The sequence below is a fragment of the Castor canadensis genome, chromosome 8 (assembly GCF_047511655.1).
Source record: "Castor canadensis chromosome 8, mCasCan1.hap1v2, whole genome shotgun sequence".
NCBI lineage: Eukaryota > Metazoa > Chordata > Mammalia > Rodentia > Castoridae > Castor > Castor canadensis.
The window spans coordinates 156,112,727-156,132,392 of record NC_133393.1 but is presented as its reverse complement, the minus strand read 5'-3'; positions in this window follow the sequence as shown (position 1 = coordinate 156,132,392).

Here is a 19,666-nt window from a genome sequence, read left to right as displayed (position 1 = left end):
AGTAGTCCAGAGAGCCATCTGGGGTGCAGCCAGCCTGGAATCTCACTCTAGGAAGCTCTGAGTATGGTCAGCTACCACCAAGTCTACAGGATCTGAGTGGGACCCTCAGGGACTAGGACTCAGGGTGATGAGGTGAGCCTCAGGGTCCCTTCTGGGTGGCCATAGGGGCTGGGGTGCTGAGGAGGGCTTAGGGTGGCCCCCACTTGGTATCACTGCACATATGTGTTCACCCATTCCCACAGCGATACAGTGGACCCCTCTACAGTCCAGTTGAGGAAGACAACAGGTACTCAGTCCACCTATGAACCTGGTGTTTTTGTAACATATCATTTAAATTTTCAATTTAAAAATATTATCATATGGTAAATTGGCTTTTTTGGTTGACAGTTTATGAGATTGACCACCACTGAGCTGTTCTTTGTCAATATAGTTCCATCTTTCCGGAAATGACGTAACCTTGACACCCATCCAAGGCATTGCAGGTATCAAAACACCTTTATTGTTATTGGCAAATGGTATTTCATTACATCAGGGAAGTGCGACAATTGGTCCATTCATCAGCTGATGTAGTGGGGTTGTGCCCACGACTGAGGATTACAAATAAAGCCACTGCAGACACTCAGGTCATCCTACAGTAAGTACCTAGGAGGGGGATTTTGAGTCCTGTGTTAAGGGTGTATTTAGCCTCAATACGCCCTGTTTTCATTCCCATTGGCCACACATACCTGGTCCACATCCCCAGCAGCACCTACCTGTCAGATTTATTTTAGCATTTGTAACAGGTGCACAGAGGCATCTCGTGGTGGGCTTCACCTGTGTTTGCTAATGGCCAACAATGCTGAGACTCCTTCATCTGGTTGTTTTCCACCCATCCAGCTCACGTGGTGAAGCATCTGCTCACAGCTTACACTCATTCCCCCCATTGGGCTGTTTGTTTCTGACTGCTAGGTCTGGGGTTTTTTACATAGTCTAGGAGGTACCTGTCTTTTGTCAGATTGTGATTTCAAATACTTTCCCCAGTCTGTGGCTTGTCTTTCCATCCTCTTCGTAGGGTCTTCCAGAGAGCAGAAGTCATTAAGTCTGATGTTCCTTTTTCTTCTTCTGTGGATCATGCTCTTGGAATTTTTTGCCTAACAGGACACAAATATTTACTCCTCTATTTCCCCCCTACAAAGTTGTGCAGCTTGACTTTTGCCTTTAGATCTATGACCTTCCTGAGTTTATTTCTGTGTGAAGTGTGAAGTTTAAATCCAGATCCTTCCTGTGCACACAAATGCCCACTTCTTACAACACCACTTAAAATGGAATGCTTTCTCCAGGGCAGCTTTGTGGAGAGTCAGCTGGACATAGTGTGTGGCTCTGTTTTGTCCAGCCATACTTCTGTCCCTTCACTACAGCACCAGTCTTGGCGACTTTAGCTTTGAAATGCATCTCACAGTCAGATAGTGTGTTTCTTCCAACATGGCTCTACCCTTTAAAAGTTGTTCTGCTATTCTACTTTCTTTGGCTTTCCATATACATTTTTTATTAACTTACGTTTCAAAAGAGATCAGTCTGAGATTTCTGTTGGAACGACATTAAATTATAGGTCCATGGGGAGGAATTTATACTCTGTCTACACTGAGTCTTCCAATGGGTGAGTGGCACGTACCTCACCGTCTACTTGGGTCTTTTTTTTATTTCTTACATAAGATTTTTTGTTTCTATATGCCAATTTTTGTCATGTTCATTAGATTTAAAGCCCAGGATTTATTTTAGCCTTGTGTGGAATGTTTTAAGTGGTATTTATGAACATTTTGGTTTTTCATTGTTTGTTGCTAGTCTATACAAATACTGATTTTATCACTGACCTTGTATCCTGCCATTTACAAATAATGACAGTTCTATTTCTGTCTTTCCATTTGTATGTCTTTTACTCCTTTTTCTTGTTCTAACACACAGCTAGAACTTCCAGGCTGTCCCATAAGAAGGAGTGACAATGTAAGTCCTCATCTTGTTGCTGATCACTGGGAGGAAGCAGCAAGATTTTCACCTTGAAGCATGAGGTTAACTGTAGGATTTTGGAAGATGTCCTTTATCAGGTGAAGGAAATCTCTAACTTTCCCTAGTTTGCAGATAGTTTTGGTTATGGATTGGGTTGAATTCTGTTGAACATTCTTCTGCAAAAAATGTATTTGATTGTATGGTTTCTCTTTTTATTCTTAATGTGGTATGTTGTCTCACTGATTTTGACTATTGAGCAAATCTTTGTATCGGTAACCTTAAGACCCATCAGTGCCATTGCAGGTATTAATACACCTTTATTGTTTTTGGCAAATAGCATCTCTATTTATTCATGAAAGGCATTGACCTCCACTAACATTTTCTCCTTGTGCTCCCTTTGTCTAGCTCAACTCTCAGGGGAGTTTGGCCTCATAACACATATCGTGAAGTAGGCCATCCATTCTTGGGGACAAACAAGACATGGAAAGGTTGCTGCTTCTTTAAAGTTCGGTAGAACTCGCCAGTGGAACCATCTAGGCTGGGAAGTCACTTTGTGAGAGAAAGTTTTGACCACGAATTTGATGGCTTGAAAGATATGGGATTATTTCAGCTTATCTGTTTCTCCTTGAGTGAACTCTGTGTTTAGTTTTCAAGAAATTGATTCATTTCATCGAAGTTACCAAGTTCATGTGAATGGTGCTGTTTGTGGAATTCACTTATGACACTTCCAGTATCCATGCAGATCTTCGGCGATGCACCCCGTTTGTTCAAACTGATGCTCTGTATGCTCTGCACCATCCCCCTCAGTACATCACACACACATGTACACATGCACACACGTGTGTGTATCCACCAGTCGTTCCTCTCTCGGTTCTTCCAGCTCGTGCTTCATTTATTTTGAGACTCTCTTTCATTATACATCTTGTATATGGTGTATGTATATACATACTTATATATACATATTTTTTTACATATGCTATATTTTGCTCTATTTTCTTGATAAACTTGCCCTTTTATTGTTATGTACTATGCCTCTTTATCCTTGATAATTGCCCTTGTTCTGAATTTAAAATGACATGGTATCAGTAATGATTCTAGTGGGCTTTTATTTTTTATCACAGTGCACCTGGCTGCCTTTGCTTTTAACATTATATTGTAGCATCATATTCAATGCGAGCTTTTTAAAGAGCAGACCATTTTTTCTGTTCCCACTTCAAATAATCTCTAATTTTTAAAAAATATATGGTTCACTAAATATCCTACTTTTTATTTTGTAATTCATTAACATTTCACAGCTTTATTGAGATAGATTTCAAATTTATAAAATTCACTCACTCAAAACACAGTTTCTTGAATTTCAATATGCTGCAGTCTTGCATGATCACCACAGTCTAATTTTGGAATATTTCCAGCACCCCAAAAAGCAACTCCATGGTTAGTAGCAGTCACTCACTCTCCCCTGCCCTGCCTGGACCGCACCATGTGGTCTTTCTGTCCCTGAGTTTGCCAGTCTGGACATCTGTCATGGAGGAACTGTGTGCTCTTTGGGCATAGGACTGACCTCCCATCTGTCCTCAGTCGGCATGTGGGTTTCAATTTCTACACTCCCCTTTTATTTCTCGCTGCCCGTTTTCTTGACTGGACCATCTTGATATTCTTAGTGTCTCATTTGATCTGAGTCTTTTGCCATGTCTTTAGTGTGTGTTTACGTTAGTGGCCGTCTAGACGTTACAAGTCCATCCTCGACATTTCATAGCTGAGGGAACACTTACCGCCTCAAGCAGAAAACAGAAGCTGGACAGCACACCACTCTCGGCCATCCCTTCCCTGCCACCATCCTGTGAGGTGCCCGTGCACCTGCTGGAGATCCGGAATGGCACCACTTCACCCACCACGGCCATACTGATTTAAAGACCTTAGAAGAACAGCTGTCATCGTCACCATTTCTTTGCTCATCCTTCACTCCCAGAGTCCTGGGGCTCCCTGCACTGTAACTTCCCTGCTTCAAAAAACCTCTTCAGCATTTCTATCGAGGACGGCTTGCAGGCGCCCTTCACCTGTCTCTGCTCTCCTTTACTCCTGGGAGATGTCTTGCTCAATACAGACTCCATCCATAGCTCTTTTCTTTCAGTGCTTTAAAAATGTCACATCAGTTCCTCCGGCTCCCTGATCCCCTGTGAGAGGTCTGCACTCATTGCCTCTCACCTCCTAATGCTGCTGAGTCTCTCTGGCCTCCTTCTCCTCTTCCTCCTCCCTCTCCTTCTCCTCCTTTTCCTTTTCTTGCCCTTTGTTTTCAGCAGTTTGATTATTTTTCTGCTCTAGGACTTCTTTGAGTTGATTTGGTCTGGGGTCCTTGAATCTGTGGGTTTATGTCTTTCCCCAAACTTGGGAAGTTCTCAGCCATTTTTTTTCAAATATACTTTCTGCACCCTGTTATTTCTCCTCTCCTCTGGGACTGTGATGACTTGAATGTCAGACCTTTTGCTACCATCCCACAGGTCCTGGGGGCTTTCATTTTTTCACTTTGTTTTCTGTGTGACATTCACACTGGACCATTTCTATCAACTTGTCTTCCAGCTCACCAACTCTCTCTTCGACCATCTCAACCTTTTGTTGGATCCAGTTGTGGATCTTTAAATTTCAGGTACTATGTTTCTTTTCCCAAACTTCTATTCACTTCTTCTTTGTGGCTTCTATTTCTTTCTGTGGCTTTCTGTTTCGTCTTGATATCCAGAGTGCTTGTCCTACCCTCCCAGAGCAAGCCCTGCCTTGCATAGCTGTGTTAAAAAGTCTTACAAGGCTGGGCTCAGTGGCTCACATCTGTAGTCCTAGCTACTCAGGAGGTGGAGATCAGGTCAGGGCTGGGCAAAAAGTTTGTGAGACCTGTGCATTGTGGTACGTGCCTCCATTCCCAGCTCTGCAGGAAAGCATAAATAAGAGGATTGCAGTTCATGCTGCAATCCCAGCCATGCAGGAAAACATAGCTGACCTCTGCATAAACATAGACATTGTTCAAAAAGTAGCTAAAGCCAAAAGGGCTGGGGGCATGGTCCAAATGGTAGAGTGCCTGCCTAGCAAGTACAAGGCCCCAAGTTCAAACTGCAGTACCACCCCGCAAAAAAGAATCTTTCTAGTCATTCCAGCACCTGTGTCTGTTGATTGACTTTTCCCTTGGAGTTCACTTTTCCTGCTCCTTTCTGTGCTAATTAACTTTGAATCGTCTCTGGACATTTGGACATGGTGCTATGAGGCCCCAGGTCCAGTTGAAATCCTGTGGATATGCTGATGCCTCCTGTAGCAGAGGACCAGTCAAGAGACGTCCAGAGCAGATGTCCAGAGGTCAGGCAGTCAGGTCCTCCTGTGTGTCAGGGACTCAGTGTCAGTTTGGTGTCAAAGCCTGGGCATCACTGTGGGGATATGTCTAGTGTGTGTGCCACCAAGCAGCCTAGCTGGGATTCAGGCAATGACTCTTCTCCTAGTTGGTTCTCTGTGCCTCTGCTATATGGTTTAAGGTCAGAGCTGCTCATGCCCGTAATGTCCCAGTCCTTCTCGGTGACAACAAAGGAATAATGGCAAGGGAACCCCCACCAGTCCTTATTTGGACCTTACATGGAACCCTGTGCACTTTCTTGGAGCTTGTATTCAAGCCTCAGAGGGACAAGGTAGAATCTTTAACTCTTCTTGCTCAGACTTACAACCCACAGCTGCCCATGGCACAGGGGACCATCACTTCTGGAAGGCTGTGGTGTGGGGATGAGCTGTGGTGCCAGGTGCAGAACAGGGAGCCCAGGTCTTGCACCCCACTCAGGGCAGATCACTGTCTGTGGGAGCCTCCTGGAGTCTCTGCCTGTCCTCAGTGGTCAGCCTTCCCCACTGTAAGGTGATGTGGCTCAGCCAAATACTTCCAGGTGCTTTGCCAGGCAGACTCTACACTGTTCCTCACTGAACAGCTCCTGACAGTTCATTAAAGTGGTGGGTTGCTACAGGTTACCTCAGCAGCTGGGATGGACCACTGTGCTCAAGCTCAAGTTACTCTCCCCGCACAGCACCCTCCTCTCTGGCTACCTGGGGGCTTCACTGCTGGGAAGCAGTGGATGGATGATGGATGGATGGATGGATGGATGGATGATGGATGGATAGATGGATGGATGGGTGATGGATGGATGGATGGATGGTTGGATGGATGATGGATGGATGGATGGATGGGTGATGGATGGATGGATGGATGGTTGGATGGATGATGGATGGATGGATGGATGGATGATGGATGGATGGGTGAATGGATGGATGGTTGGATGGATGATGGATGGATGGATGGATGATGGATGGATGGATGGATGGATGGATGGTTGGATGGATGGTTCTCATGATGCATGATGTGAACAGAAAACCAGCTGCACCTCTGTTGGGTGGAGGGGTGCTGTGATTTCACTCGCACCTGCATAGCTACAACCCGCCTCACCCCTCCAGTTACAAGTCCTTGTACTTGGGCTCCACAGAGCTCCTTAAGCATGTGCAGCCAGCATTCTCAGGGTGATGCCTGTGGGCCCTGAACTCAGGATCGAGCACTGGGAGCCTGGCTCTGCACTTTCTTGTTTCACCCAGAGCCAGTTACCAAACCCCAATAAGTCTGATTCCTCTTCAGCCCAGGAAAATAACAGGATGAAATAGGTGTCCTGGAAGCTGCACCATAATGACAGCAATTTCTGTCACTAATGTCCTTTAGCCATATCAGACAATGGCAGGGACAGAATATCTCTCCACTCAGAAAATGGCAGGAACTTCCCAGAATTTTCTTTTACTTTTTCTTTTCTTTTCTTTCTTTCCTTTTTTTTTTTTTTTTCGTTTTTTGTGGCACAGGGGATTGAACTCAGGGTCTCACCCTTGCTAAGCAAGCTCTCTACCACTTGAGCCACACCCCAGTCCTTTTGCTATTTAGTTTGCATTTTAGATAGGGCTTCCTCCAACCTGACTGGGATCACAAGTATGTACTGCCACACCTGGCTTGTTTTTGAGATAAGTCTCACTAACTTTTTCCCAGGCTGGCCTCAAACTACAATCCTCTTTTCTTCACCTCCTGAGTAGCTGGGATTATGGGTGTGCACCACCACACCAGGCCTTGGAACTTTCTTGAAAAGTGGTGGCTGGAATCTCTCTGTGACACCACACCACTTCACCTGGCTCAGGCTGCAGATCCAGCCCAGCCCCCCTCTGCAACCTCATCTCCTCACCATTGTCCCACTGTCCAGCTACACGGCCTCAGCTCCTTAATGCACCATCCCTCCATACCTGGGCCCTTCATCTGAACTGTTCTTTCCAGTGGGCAACTTAGTGAGGTCACCTTCTCCTTCTCGTCTTGAGCCTCAGGTGGTGTCCACCTCCTCCCTGAGTCCCTGTTACTTGGTCCCCAGAGCTCCTGAGCCCCACCACGCACTGACCTCACCCTCTTACCATTCCAGACCCCATGGACTGGGCTGGGATCCCTGAGGAAGGGTCTGGGCTGCTTGATGCTGTGACCTCAGCTCCCAGCTGACACCTGCCCTGCTGAAATTTTTAGTTGGTGTCCAGAAAACAAAACTAGCTGCTTCCTAACCAAAGGTGGGCTGGGATGGTCAAACTGCTAAGGAAACCAGGACATGGAGCATCTTCCTGTCCAAAGAGTGTGGCACCTCCATGGGCCACCTGAGTGTTGATCACAGAGACACAGTTTCCCCGGTGCACAGGAGCACCGCTGCCACAAACGCAGTCTTTAACAGATGGGAGAGAGCCCTGCTAACACCGGGGTATTCCCACCTCCTGTCTCCTTTCCCTGGAAGCCTTTGCCCCCAAATCCATACTCAACCTCCGGGCTGTCCCCAGAAGGGCTCAGTGCCCGAGCACTTCCTCCAGCAGGGCTACCTCCTCTTCCCACTACTGCTCTTCTAAGGCTCTGTCCTCTGTGTATTCAAAGGAGGGAAAGAAATCCTGCCACGTGCCAGGTTCCAACTTCCACCAAGCATGGGTCCCCAGGGCCAGCCCACATGCTCCTGCACTTCTGGCCACGTGCACTGGCTCCAGGCTGGACAGCATTTCTTCACCTGAAGCAACAGTGTCCAAAGGGAGGGAGTATGTGCTGTGAGTCCCAAGCAGGCAGTGAGCTTTGTGCTCCACAAATGGGGTTTTTCTGGGTCAGGTTCAGAAGGACTAAAGGATTGTGATGCAGTTACTGAGAGAAGTGCTGGCTCTGGGGGTCAGATGCCGCCTGATGCAAGAGAAAGGCCAGCTCCATGACATCTGTCCAGGACCATAAGGAGGCCATACAGGGGAAACGGCTGTAGCCTGGCCATAGGCCACCCGCCACTAAGTGCTAGTGTGATGTTGAACAGGGCTTCGCTTCTCGGCCATGTCCCCAAATCCGGGAGGACATGCAAGGAAGAGCCCAGTCTGGCAGACACCTTTCCTGCCCTGCACAGACTAGGTTCACACCTTCCTGGGAGGAGTGCCAGAGAAACGCCAGCCACCGCCACCTCATGTCCACATCACATATGGGCACACTAAGGCCAGGTGACCTACAGACAGGGGGAGCCCAGGGGATCTTCAATCCCAAGTCAGGGCTCTCACACGCCATGCAGGTGGTCCCTCGGGGCCTCAGAAGGGGCCTGGACTTTGCTCCTTCTGAGCATTTAACTGAGGACTAGGCACATCACCGGCCTTGGAGGCAGTATCACGGGCTCTGACTCACAAGGACTCTCTCTGTCCCCATCTTCCTCCATTGTCCCCATCCCCTTCACGTTGTAATAGAAAAATTATTCACAGGTCACTTGTTGGAAATGGCAAGGTTATAACAACCAGCCTCAAGACTGTTGTGGCAGGAAAGGGATGGAAGTCCAGACACAGCAACACTGTGGGGTGTGTGACCAGAGCAGAGACAAGGGAAAGGGCAGAGTCACTGGGCAGGCCAAGGTCAAGACAGCTCGGAAGAGCTTCCCCAAGTTTGGTCCAGGAGAGAATCTTCGCCAGCAGCTGCCCCCCTCTGACCCTGTCTCCCTCCCCAGACCAGAGCCAAGGATGGGCTTCTGGGTCCCCCGCAGCTCCATGCACTGTCTTGCCTTCTGAGACACCTGTCCCTCTCAGTCTCCATTGACTGGGCTTGGGTGTGGTGACTCAGAGATCTGTGGTTAGGGCAGCTGCACATGCTGGAATGTGGGGCAAGGGGGTGTGGGGGTCAGTGGAGGCTTGTGGTCAGAGATGTAGTGTGGATACAGTTTGAGTGGGCCCCCAAAAGTCCCATGAGTTGGAAGCTTGGAACCCAAATGATGCTCTCGGAAAGTGGTGGAAACTTTTAGAGGTGGAGCCTCAGACGGAGGGCCTGAAGTCACTGGAGCTGTGCCCTCGAAAGAGACTACAGGACTCAGTCTCTCTGTGGCTTCCATTGGCCTTGTGACCTCCTCTTCCCACATGCAATACCCCCGCTGGCACCTGCTTTGAACGGACAGAGCCAGGAAGAGCCCTCACCAGAACCTGTTCATGCTGGCTGGACTCGTAACCTCCAAACTGTGAGCTGAATAAACCTCTTTTCTTCACAAAGTTAGCTGCCTCAGGTGTTTCATTATAGTTACACAAAATGGACTGATCCATCGGGCTCTCCAGAGATACACCAGTCCTGCCAGGCGGCTCCACACTCTGCAGATCGAGAGCCACAGCAGCTGAGGAGCTCAGTCAGTGTTGGTGTGGCTCAAACCTAACAGGCTCTCTGGGATTGTGGAGTCCAAGCTCATCACCATCACCTGCTCCCGTGTCCAGCAGCACAAAGGAAATGCCAGCCACCATGCCTCATGTCCAAATGGGGCCTCCAGCACAGAAGAGGGCTGTGTATGTCCTCACACTCCCCTCCTCAGCCCCCAGGAGCCCCATCCCTGTCCTTGGGATCCCACGGGGCCAAGGCCTGAAGCGAGGGGAAGTGCTAAAGAGCATGGGTCCTTCTCCCCCACCCTCCCACCCCTATTCTGTTCATGCAGTCACTCAGTGTGTCACAGACATGCACTCTTGCCACAGGCTAACAGCGTCTTTCCAGCAGAGTGGTGGCAGGCACAAGGGAACAGTTTGGTTTTCATTCATTATTTACCTACGCCCTGCTGTGTGCTGGGCCTGGGACAGGCCAGAGGCCACACAGAAAAACAGACAAGTCCCTGTGTTCACCGAGCTGACACATGACACAAGGTGATCTCTGAGGATGGAGACAAACGATTAAACAAAGTTGTTCCAGTGACCAGTAATGGTGGTGGACTGAAATAGAGCACATGTAATTAAAATGCACACACGAAGCAAATACTGCTAGTTATTGTTAAGTGAGTGCTTTTGACACGCTCTGTTCTGCCTCCCCCCGTGGCAGTGCTGAGGAGGAGACAGAGGCTGTGAGCCCAGGCCACAGAACAGCACTGCCCAGCACAGACAAGACAGTCATAAATGCAAGCCATGTGCAATTTTCAGTTTTATACTAGCTACATTCTATTTATTTATTATTACCATCATTTTTTTATCATATTATTGCACTGAGGTACATTTTAAATAGTAAAAAAGAAACAGGTGAAGTTAATCTTTTCAAAGCATTTATTTCTAAAATTGACAATGAAAATTGCACGTATTTGTGCTGTACAATGTGATGTTTTGATTCATGTGTGTGTTGTGGAATAAATTATGGTGGTTAACACATACTAACCTCACACACTTAATCTTTCTTTGTGCTGAGAACATTTAAAAGCTTCTGTTGGAGCAATTTCCAAGTATGCAAGACATTTTTGTTAACTCTAGTCACCATGTTGCACAGTCAGTGTCTGGAATGCATTCCTTCAGTCTGCTTGAAATTTTCTACCCTCTGAGTGAAATTAATTTTAACAATATAGTTTCTTCAGTCCAATAGATCCAAAGTATTATCATTTCAATTTTGGCCATTTTATATTTTTTTCAAAATGAGTCTTTGAAAATCACAGTTTAGTTTAGATTTACATGCAGTCCAGCCATTCTTTGTGGTTTCGAAACCACACGTGGCTCATGGACATATCAGACAGCACAGATCTAGAACTTGGGGAGGAGGAATGGGGGCCCCAGAGGCTGGCATGGAAGAGGGACAAAATGGGAAGGGAAAGGTGACATTTTACATTGAGTCCTGAATTGCCAAAGAACAGGCCTTTAGAATCTCTTGGGAAAATCTTTATTGGCAAAGGAATGAGAAAGACACGGGTCTTCAGCTAGGAATAACCTTGATATATTTGAGAAGCAAGAAAAAAGGGCACTGGGCCAGAGCACACTGTCCAGAATATGTGTCAGGAGACAGGTAGGAGGCTTTAAGATGAGTACACAGGAGAGAACAGGAAAGGGCATGTGTTTGGGGACCCTCAATACTCAAATGCCTACTGGCACAGAAAGATTCAGAACAGGAAGTAGAACATGATAACATGATCAGAACAGGAAGTGCAACACACTCAGAACGGTACATAACACAATTAAACTAGGAAGTTCGGTGTGCTCAGAACAGGAAGTGGAAAGCAGTAAGTTGTGTTACAGCGGCCACATGCAGACTTGATCTCAAAAACAAGGCAGAGTCCAGTTGGCAAGTGGGCTTCTGTGGTGGAGAGCACTGGGGTTAGGAGGAGGCAAGGGGAGTGTACTGTTGTGATCTTCAGCATCTCTGTGGTTTCACCTTCCTCAGCATTTGTAGCCTACAGAAAGGCAAAGGTCTGCCATGTGGAAAACTCCCCTCCACTCTCAGGCCGAGTAAACGAGTAATCAAGCCAGAAAGCCCCACGGCAGCCACCCCTCCTGTGTGGGAGTCAGTGGTCTGGCTAAAATAGTCTTATTTTGACTGATGAGAAGAAAAGTGGAACAAAAGGGAAGTCATGGAACAGAATGATTGCTCTCACCTGAGGCAGACAGCAGGGTTCACGATGGCCTGGTGTGTGCCCCCGTTTCTGCTCATCCTGGTGTTTAATAACCCTGACATCAGTTGTTGGTTACCATAGAAACCACCACGTCTCTTTAGCTTCTCCAGGGGGGTGGGTACAAAGTCTACTGCAAGTTTGACCAGAGTCTGTCACTTTTTCCAAGCTTATTTAGATCAGTAGTTACTCCAAGGGAAGACCACCAGTCGTCCATCAGCAAGAAGAGTTCTGTGCTGCACACAGAGTTGTGTCCTCAGAGCACTGCCAGGCGTGGTCTCCAGACCTCATTAATGATCACATACTTGGGGAGGAAGGCTCTGCTTTGTGAAGCAGAAGTGTTCCACCCAGCAACTGGATGTGGTGTCTCTCAACAGCCCTTGGATTCACAGCCATGGTTCGTGAAAGAGGCTCAGTAGCCACACTGAGGAACACTGCCAGGACAATAGCCACAGAACCCCTGTAACAAAGATGCCCAGGGACACAGCCAGGTGCAGGTGAAGGTTCCAGAACAATAGGGAGAAGGGGCCCGTGGGTCAGTCACTCAGTCTATGAATCTTTGTGGGACAACTGCTATGTGTCCAGGGGATGCTGGGATGAATAAGCCAGGCCACGTCCCTGAACCTGGAGCCCACAGAGGGAAGACTGGTGGGGTCCAGCGGCCATTGTTGGAAGTCTTTGTGCCCACCTCGAATAAAGCACATCATCCTTACTCCCCAGGAGCCAGACTTCTCCAACTGTTCAGTGGAAGCCGTGCTGACTCGGTGGCCTTCTTAGAAACTTTGTAATGTGTTAACACAGCAAGGCACCAACTACTCAATCACAATGGCCAGAGGGTGGAGGCAGCTCAAGCACCCATCCCAGATGAGCGACTAACAAAATGAGCTGTGCACATCAGGTGGGATATTATTTGGTCATGAAAAGAAATGAAATCCTGACACATGCTACATAATGGAGAGACTCTGAAAACATGCTAAGTGAAATAAGCCAGTCACAAGAAAGACAAATACTGCAAGATCCCATTTACTTGAGGGTCTTAGAACATCAACCCACAAGAGACGGAAAGTAGCTACAAGTGACCTCAGGGTAGGAGGGGTGAGTTGGCGTTTAATAGGGACAGAGTTTAGTCTTGCAGGATGAAGAAGTTCTAAAGATGGATGGGAGTGATGGTTGCCAAAAAAGGGAATATGCGTCATCCTGCTGAACTGTGTACTTAAAAATGGCTACCAAGTAAATCTGGTTATGTATATTTTACCACAATAAAAAGAAAATTAAAACACTTTCATAAAAGCACTCTGCCAGGTGAGGTTCTGTGATTGTGATCAATGTTTGAAGAACAGCAATGGGACACGGTTGGCTTTCATTGGATCATCCCACAGGCGATCCTGCCAGGATTCAGGAAGTATGCTACAGTGGGGAGCAAGACAGCCAGGCCTCTGTCCTCTCGGAGCCTCTCTGGGTGGCAGGGTCACAGTGCAAGGAAGGAACGCACAATGCTATAACTTCAGATTTCATGAAGGCTGGTGCATCCGTTGGATTTTCATCAGGTGACCAAATACCTGAAGAAACACTTGAGGGGAAGGAGGATTTGCTTTTGCTCATGCTTTCGGAGGCTTCAGCCCACGGTCATCTGGCTCTGTTACTGTGGGCCTGAGGCGAAGCAGAGCACAATGGAGGAGAGGGTGTCCTGGAGCAGAGATGCTCGCCCCACAGCAGCCAAGGACAGAGAGACAGAGAAAGGCTCTGTTACTGTGGGCCTGAGGCGAGGCAGAGCACAATGGAGGAGAGGGTGTCCTGGAGCAGAGATGCTCGCCCCACAGCAGCCAAGGACAGAGAGACAGAGAAAGGAGCCGTGGACAAGACATCCCCAAGGACACCCTGGATGTCTCACTTCCTCCAGCCCAGTAATGCCATCAAATTGTGACTCCTCGAGAGATTAATCCACTGATTGGTCAGAGCCCTCGGGATCCGACTGTTATTGGCAAATGGTGTCTTCAGAAGATCTTGATCCTTGGGTTCCGAATGGAAGAATCCAAGCAGAGCACATGGATGGGGGGAGGTAGAACAGCTTTATTGAGGAAAGGGGCGTCACTTCCTTTACCAAGGAAGGGAAGAAAAAGGGCCAGGGTCTCTTTTATATCACCTTGAACTTGGAGGTGGGGAGACAATATGTCATCACCTGGCTCCTCTCACCCGTGGGCCAGGAACAGGAGCCCTTAAGCCAAGGTGGGGAGCAGTTCCAGACTATTCCTTACCTAGCCTGCTTCACAATCACCCCTCAATGTTTGAACCCACCAGCTAGGAACCAAGCCTTGAACACATGAGCCTTCTGGGGGACACTTCAGATCCAAACCACAGCAGATGGAAAAGAAAACATTAAACTGGATGAGAGAGAGAGAGAGAGAGAGTGTCCCTAAACACTGAGGTCCCTGTGCTGAGAGGCCAGAGAAGGTGGACAGAGGGGGAGACCTTGGGAAGAGGAGGCCCTGAAGGGTGAGCACAGAGAACACATCAAGAAGTCAGTGACTTTAGAGGCTGAACAAGAACAGAGTGAGCCCAAGAAGGAAGAAGAGAAATAATACAGAAGGAAATAAGTGACAAGGACAGCGAACCCACAGTGAGAAATGAGACCACAGGGAGCCAGGCACGGTTGTCATGACCCCAATGTTACAGCGAGAATGAGGTGCACAATGATGACAGAGGAGCCACAGGGTTGCACGCTGGAAAAGACGCCAGAGATGGAAAATAAAAGCCATGCCCTGCTTCAGACAGGGCAAGTGAGGCAGGTTAGTCAGAGGGAAAGGACACAAGCCACGTCACAGGGAACAGGTGGCCTCCTCAGGTCATCTCACAGGGAACAGTTGATCTAGTCCCATCCAGAACTCTCCTAAAATGCTCCTTTTGAAACAGCATTGCCATCTGGACCCAAGCTGGGGCAGGGGCACAGGGGCCCAATTATAGCTCAATGAATTCAGAATTCACGGGTGCAGTCCGCTTCCAAAAGTCACTCCTGAATACTGCCCAAGTCTCTCCTTGCTCACCCCTCGTGGTATATAAATAAACACCCATCCAACCGAGGCACTAGTGTTCTTGAGCCACAGGTGCTGCTCTTAAGCCACCACGTTCCCCACTCCCTGGGGAGTACAAGTTCCTGCTTTCACACATTTTCTGTCACGCTAAAATTCTGCTACTACTTCACAACCGTGTGTCTCCATTCGACTCTGTGTTTTGGACACCCAGGACCTGAGAGCTTCTCGACCAGGGTTTTCTCAGATCAGGCACTGGTAACATGAAGGGCAGCAGGATTTGTTTTGCTCAGGGAACAAGATACAGCTCTCTTGGTCCCTTCTCAGGGATGGAGAAGAAAGGAGATAAAGAAGGTGACCTGTGTAATCAGCAGAGAAGTTGAAATAGATGAGGCCGTCAGAGTCAAGGCTGGGTGCTGGGGCCTGGCCCAGGGGTAGAGCCTTTGCCTGGCTGTGTGAGGCCCTGAGTTCCATCCTCAGTAGCTGGGAAAAACAGTGAGCTGGAAAATGTAAGAACGCAGACAAAAGTCCTACAAGCTGGCTCAGAGACAGCAAGAGGGGAGCGGGGGAAGGGAGAGGGGGAGGGCCTGAGGAGAACTTGTGTCTGTGATGCTTGGGCCCCTCAGCTGGCACAACCACTCTCAGCTCAAGTAGCCAACAGCAAATTTGGAGACACGTGTGACTTGTGACCCACCTGGAAACCCCCTCTAGACACAGACGCCAAAGAAACCCACAAAGGCCCCAGGAGACACGAGTAAGGGTGAAGGTGGATCTTTACAGGACAAGTGAGCCCAGGTGGAAGATTCACCAAAGGAGAGCAGAGAAGCAACCGTGGCAGTGCACAGTGAGACTTGCTGCAGCGCCTCGGCAATGAGTGAGGAACTGTGTCCATCTCCAGACCAATCCTGGCCACGCAGAATGCAGGACGCGGGTGGCCCCTGAAGGAGCAGAGAAGTGAGGATGGAGCACAGAGCAAAGTGGGCTTCCCTCTGTTCAAAGTGATCTTTTCATTAAAAAAATTTTTTTAAATAATTATGTTAAAATTAAAATAATAAAATATTCATGTTAAAATATGAATTTTTTTAAATATTCATGTTAAAAATTACACACAATTCCCTCTGAACCAAATGTCTAAAAACAGACAAGACTGTAGAAAAAGATCACACATAAAATCTCTCTTGCTGGGCGTGACCTGCAAAGGGGGAGGATTGCGAGTTCGAGGACAGCCTCAGCTACATTGACCCTGTCTTACAAAGCAAAACAAGAAATCTCTCCTGTTGTGTGCAATATATACGATTGTTACGAAATTTCAGTAGCTTAAACAAGGTGATAATGGCTCAGAGACGCTTAATATAAAATTTGCTAGAATTGCGTCAGGATTTCAAACTCATGTCCACAAACGGTGTGGACATCAGTCTATGACGGAGATGTCCTGATAATCAGAGGAGAGCTGCCTGTCAAAAATGGTGGAGACTGGGCTGAGGGTGTGACTCAAGTGCTAGGGCACCTGCCTAGCAAGCAGCAGGCTGTGAGTTCAAACCCCAGAGCCATAAAAACCAAACCAAACAAAAATGGTGGAGACAAATAATTGAGGTGAAATGACCCCCTTACGTCCTGCCACACACAAATTCAAAGTAGAGATGACCATCTGTGTCCTCAAGATGGAAACATGTCTGCTGGAAAACATGCCAGCAATACATTGAAAACAAGCACTGAAGAGGGGAAGAAAGCTGGTAGATAGCACGTGACAAGAAACAGGTACCAGATGTGAACTTGCACTTAAAACTTGAAACCTGAGTGACGGACTGGTAAAAGTTGTTTTTATGGAAACTACCAAGGATTAGTACCCAGAATTTGTAAAAATCGCCCACAAATCAGTAAGAAAGGACAAGTTTTCATCTTAATTCCAAAGTCAGTGTTCAAAGGCATGTAACAACGGATCTCTCCTGCACAAGGAGAGTATGCTCACACAAATGGAGAGAGAAAAGAAAGGGCGAGGCACCCAACGGCAAAGCGCAGAGCTTCCTGGAGGCTGACACTCAGTGGGGGACCTCCCCTTGTCTAGTGGAAATTTAGCCACAGTAAATGACACTCTAAGCACCCCCAATTCCGGCAGTTCCAAGGGTTAGCAGGGAGTGAAGCCACAGGGACTCCCAGACAGCAGATGGGGACGACATTGCCCCAACTCCTCTGCAGAGCTTGACAAAGTCCTCATAGGACTCTGCAGCTGTGACACTGTGCTGGAGTGCGTCCGTACAGGAGATTCCCACATCTGCACAGGTTCGTCCCACAAATGTCTTCTACAGCTCTGTTCTGCTACGGGGAAGTTGAAAACACCCCAAATGACGGTCGACAGAGAAGAGGATAGCCACGTTTCGTGTGCTTACGGGGTGAAAGACGATGAAGCGGTCAAATGACTTCTAGATCTCAGAATACCAGCTAAAAAATTAAAAAGCCAGTAAGACATGACGCCACATTGGTAAATTTGAAGCACTCAACACAGCATTATGGTTGCCATTTATACAGATACAGGTACTAAAACTAAAAATATTAATTGCAAAAATCACAGGACAAGGTATGAGAGAGAAATAGTGAGGTGAGCCCAGGGTTTTAGCTGGAGATTCATCCTCAGAGGTGCTGGTGTAGGACCATGGCAGGGGACAGGGAGAGAAAGCCACCCCTACAAGGCAGGTCCATGAAGAAACCAGAGGCTCGTTCTGTCTGGAATGGGTGCTTTGCTCTATGGGAGACAGCGCCAGAGGGAACCTCAGAAAGTTGCCTGTTGTTCTTCCAGTTGCCAGGAATACAGCATCTACCTCGCTCTTTATTCTCTGCTTCTCCTGCTCTTTCAGAGAAAAAGAGAGGAATGTGTTCCCAAGTGGTACTAATTAAGCCATCTGGCCCGAGAACAAGACTGTAGAAATAACAAGAAGCGGGCACCTCTGCCCTCAGGGTGTGGGCACCTATAGGTGGGGTTGAATTCAGAGAGCTGTGGCAGCTGCCCAGGGAGGTCACTAGCTTGACCCTACCTTGCCTCATTTGCCATTTGAACCTGCAGGTGGTGCACAGGTGGGGACGGAAGCTATCACAGAAGTGGAGGGAATGGAGAGCAGTGGTTTCTGACCTCAGGATAGGAGTCCTTCCTGGGCATAGCATCAAATGCAAACACCGCAAAGGGAAAATTGATAGATTCGACTATTTTACTACATACAAATAAACATTTTTATCCTTGCAAAAACACTATAAACAACATTAATAGCAAAGGATACATTTTACAAGGTTAAAAAAAAGAGCTGATGTGAGCAGAGGCCAGGGCCAAGTGGACCCTGGACACAAAGGCAGATCCTCCAGGGTAGAGGAGGGGGAGTCCTGGTGGGTGAGAACCAGGCACAAGTGGCCCTCACCAGGGCAGCGTCTTTTCCTCCTCCTCCTCCCCATCCCACTCAGCACTTTCCTGAAAGCGTTGACTGACCAGCCCCAGTGGGCTAGTGAAGTGAATCGGGAATGGCGAAATCCGCAGCAAGTTCTTCCTGAGTTGTCAGGCTCAGATCAGCACTAAGTCTGAACACCCAAGACACCGTGTAGACACCCCACCCTTCCTTCAGAATCACTGCACTCCTGACTCTGAAGCACAGGTGTTCCTCAGCCCTCCACCCAGCCCTTTACCCCTGACTCACCCACAGCCGTGTCCCATCCACGTCTGTGGCAGCCTGAGAGCCCTGGAGAGCCAGTCAGGGCTCAGGACCCTCCGTGAGGCTGCTACCCGCCTGGAGTCCCGTAGAACCGAATTTAATGGGACTTCATGGTAGCACAGGCTGGCAGAGGCCGAGGAAGTGAGACAGGGCTACAAGGCAGTTTTGAGCAGATTCCCACAAGGGTCAGTTGAGCCCAAGCCCTTCCAGAGATGCCTGAAGGCATCCCACACTTAGCATCCTCTAAGTGTGATCCACTGGGCTGCATCCTCTGTCTGACCCCATCACACTCTGAGCACCTCAGGGCTCTGCTGGAGGCCCTGCTCCCAGCCTCCCCCAAAAACAGCCAGCTCACAGGCAGCCCTGTATGCACCCAGAAACAGTGACACCTCAGGAATGCGGGTGATGTAGAGACAGCACCTGCTGGAGGATGCAGAGATGAGCAAGATGGAAGACGCAGCCCTTGCGGGATGGGAGCAAAGGGTGAGAATAAAGACCTGGGAGCTTCCCAGAGGGTAGTGCAGAAGCTCACACGTCTGACAAGACAGACCCTCCTTCAGGGGAGATCAGGAACTAAGGGAGGAGGAAAAGAAACAGGGATGGGAAGGGTCGAGTGGGATTCCTGAAAGAGAAGACAGCAGGGACAATGGTTGGGGACGGTGGCTGTGTTTTCTTCTCTCCTCAGCCTTGGCCTTGGCTGTGGTCCTGGTGTGCGGCAGCTACTTCCCTGATGGGGAGGATGGAGATTGTAGTTGGGCCTTCTCTGTCTGGCCCAGACTGTGGGGAGCCCATCCCCAGTGGGCAGTGTGTACATGGGATGTCACCACCGAGGTTGCACTGAGAGTGTGGGGGGGAGGAAGCCAGGCCCCAGCTGTGACCTGTGACAGACACTGTGTCTGCGGACACTGTAGCCGGACAGGCCACAGAGCCAGCAGCTGGCCCAGAGGACCAGACAGGCTGCCCTTTGAGCACCATACAGCTGTGTGAAAATAAATTTGCTGCTTTTCCTAATAACTGGAATCAAAAGTTTGTGTAAACTCAATTGCCAGAG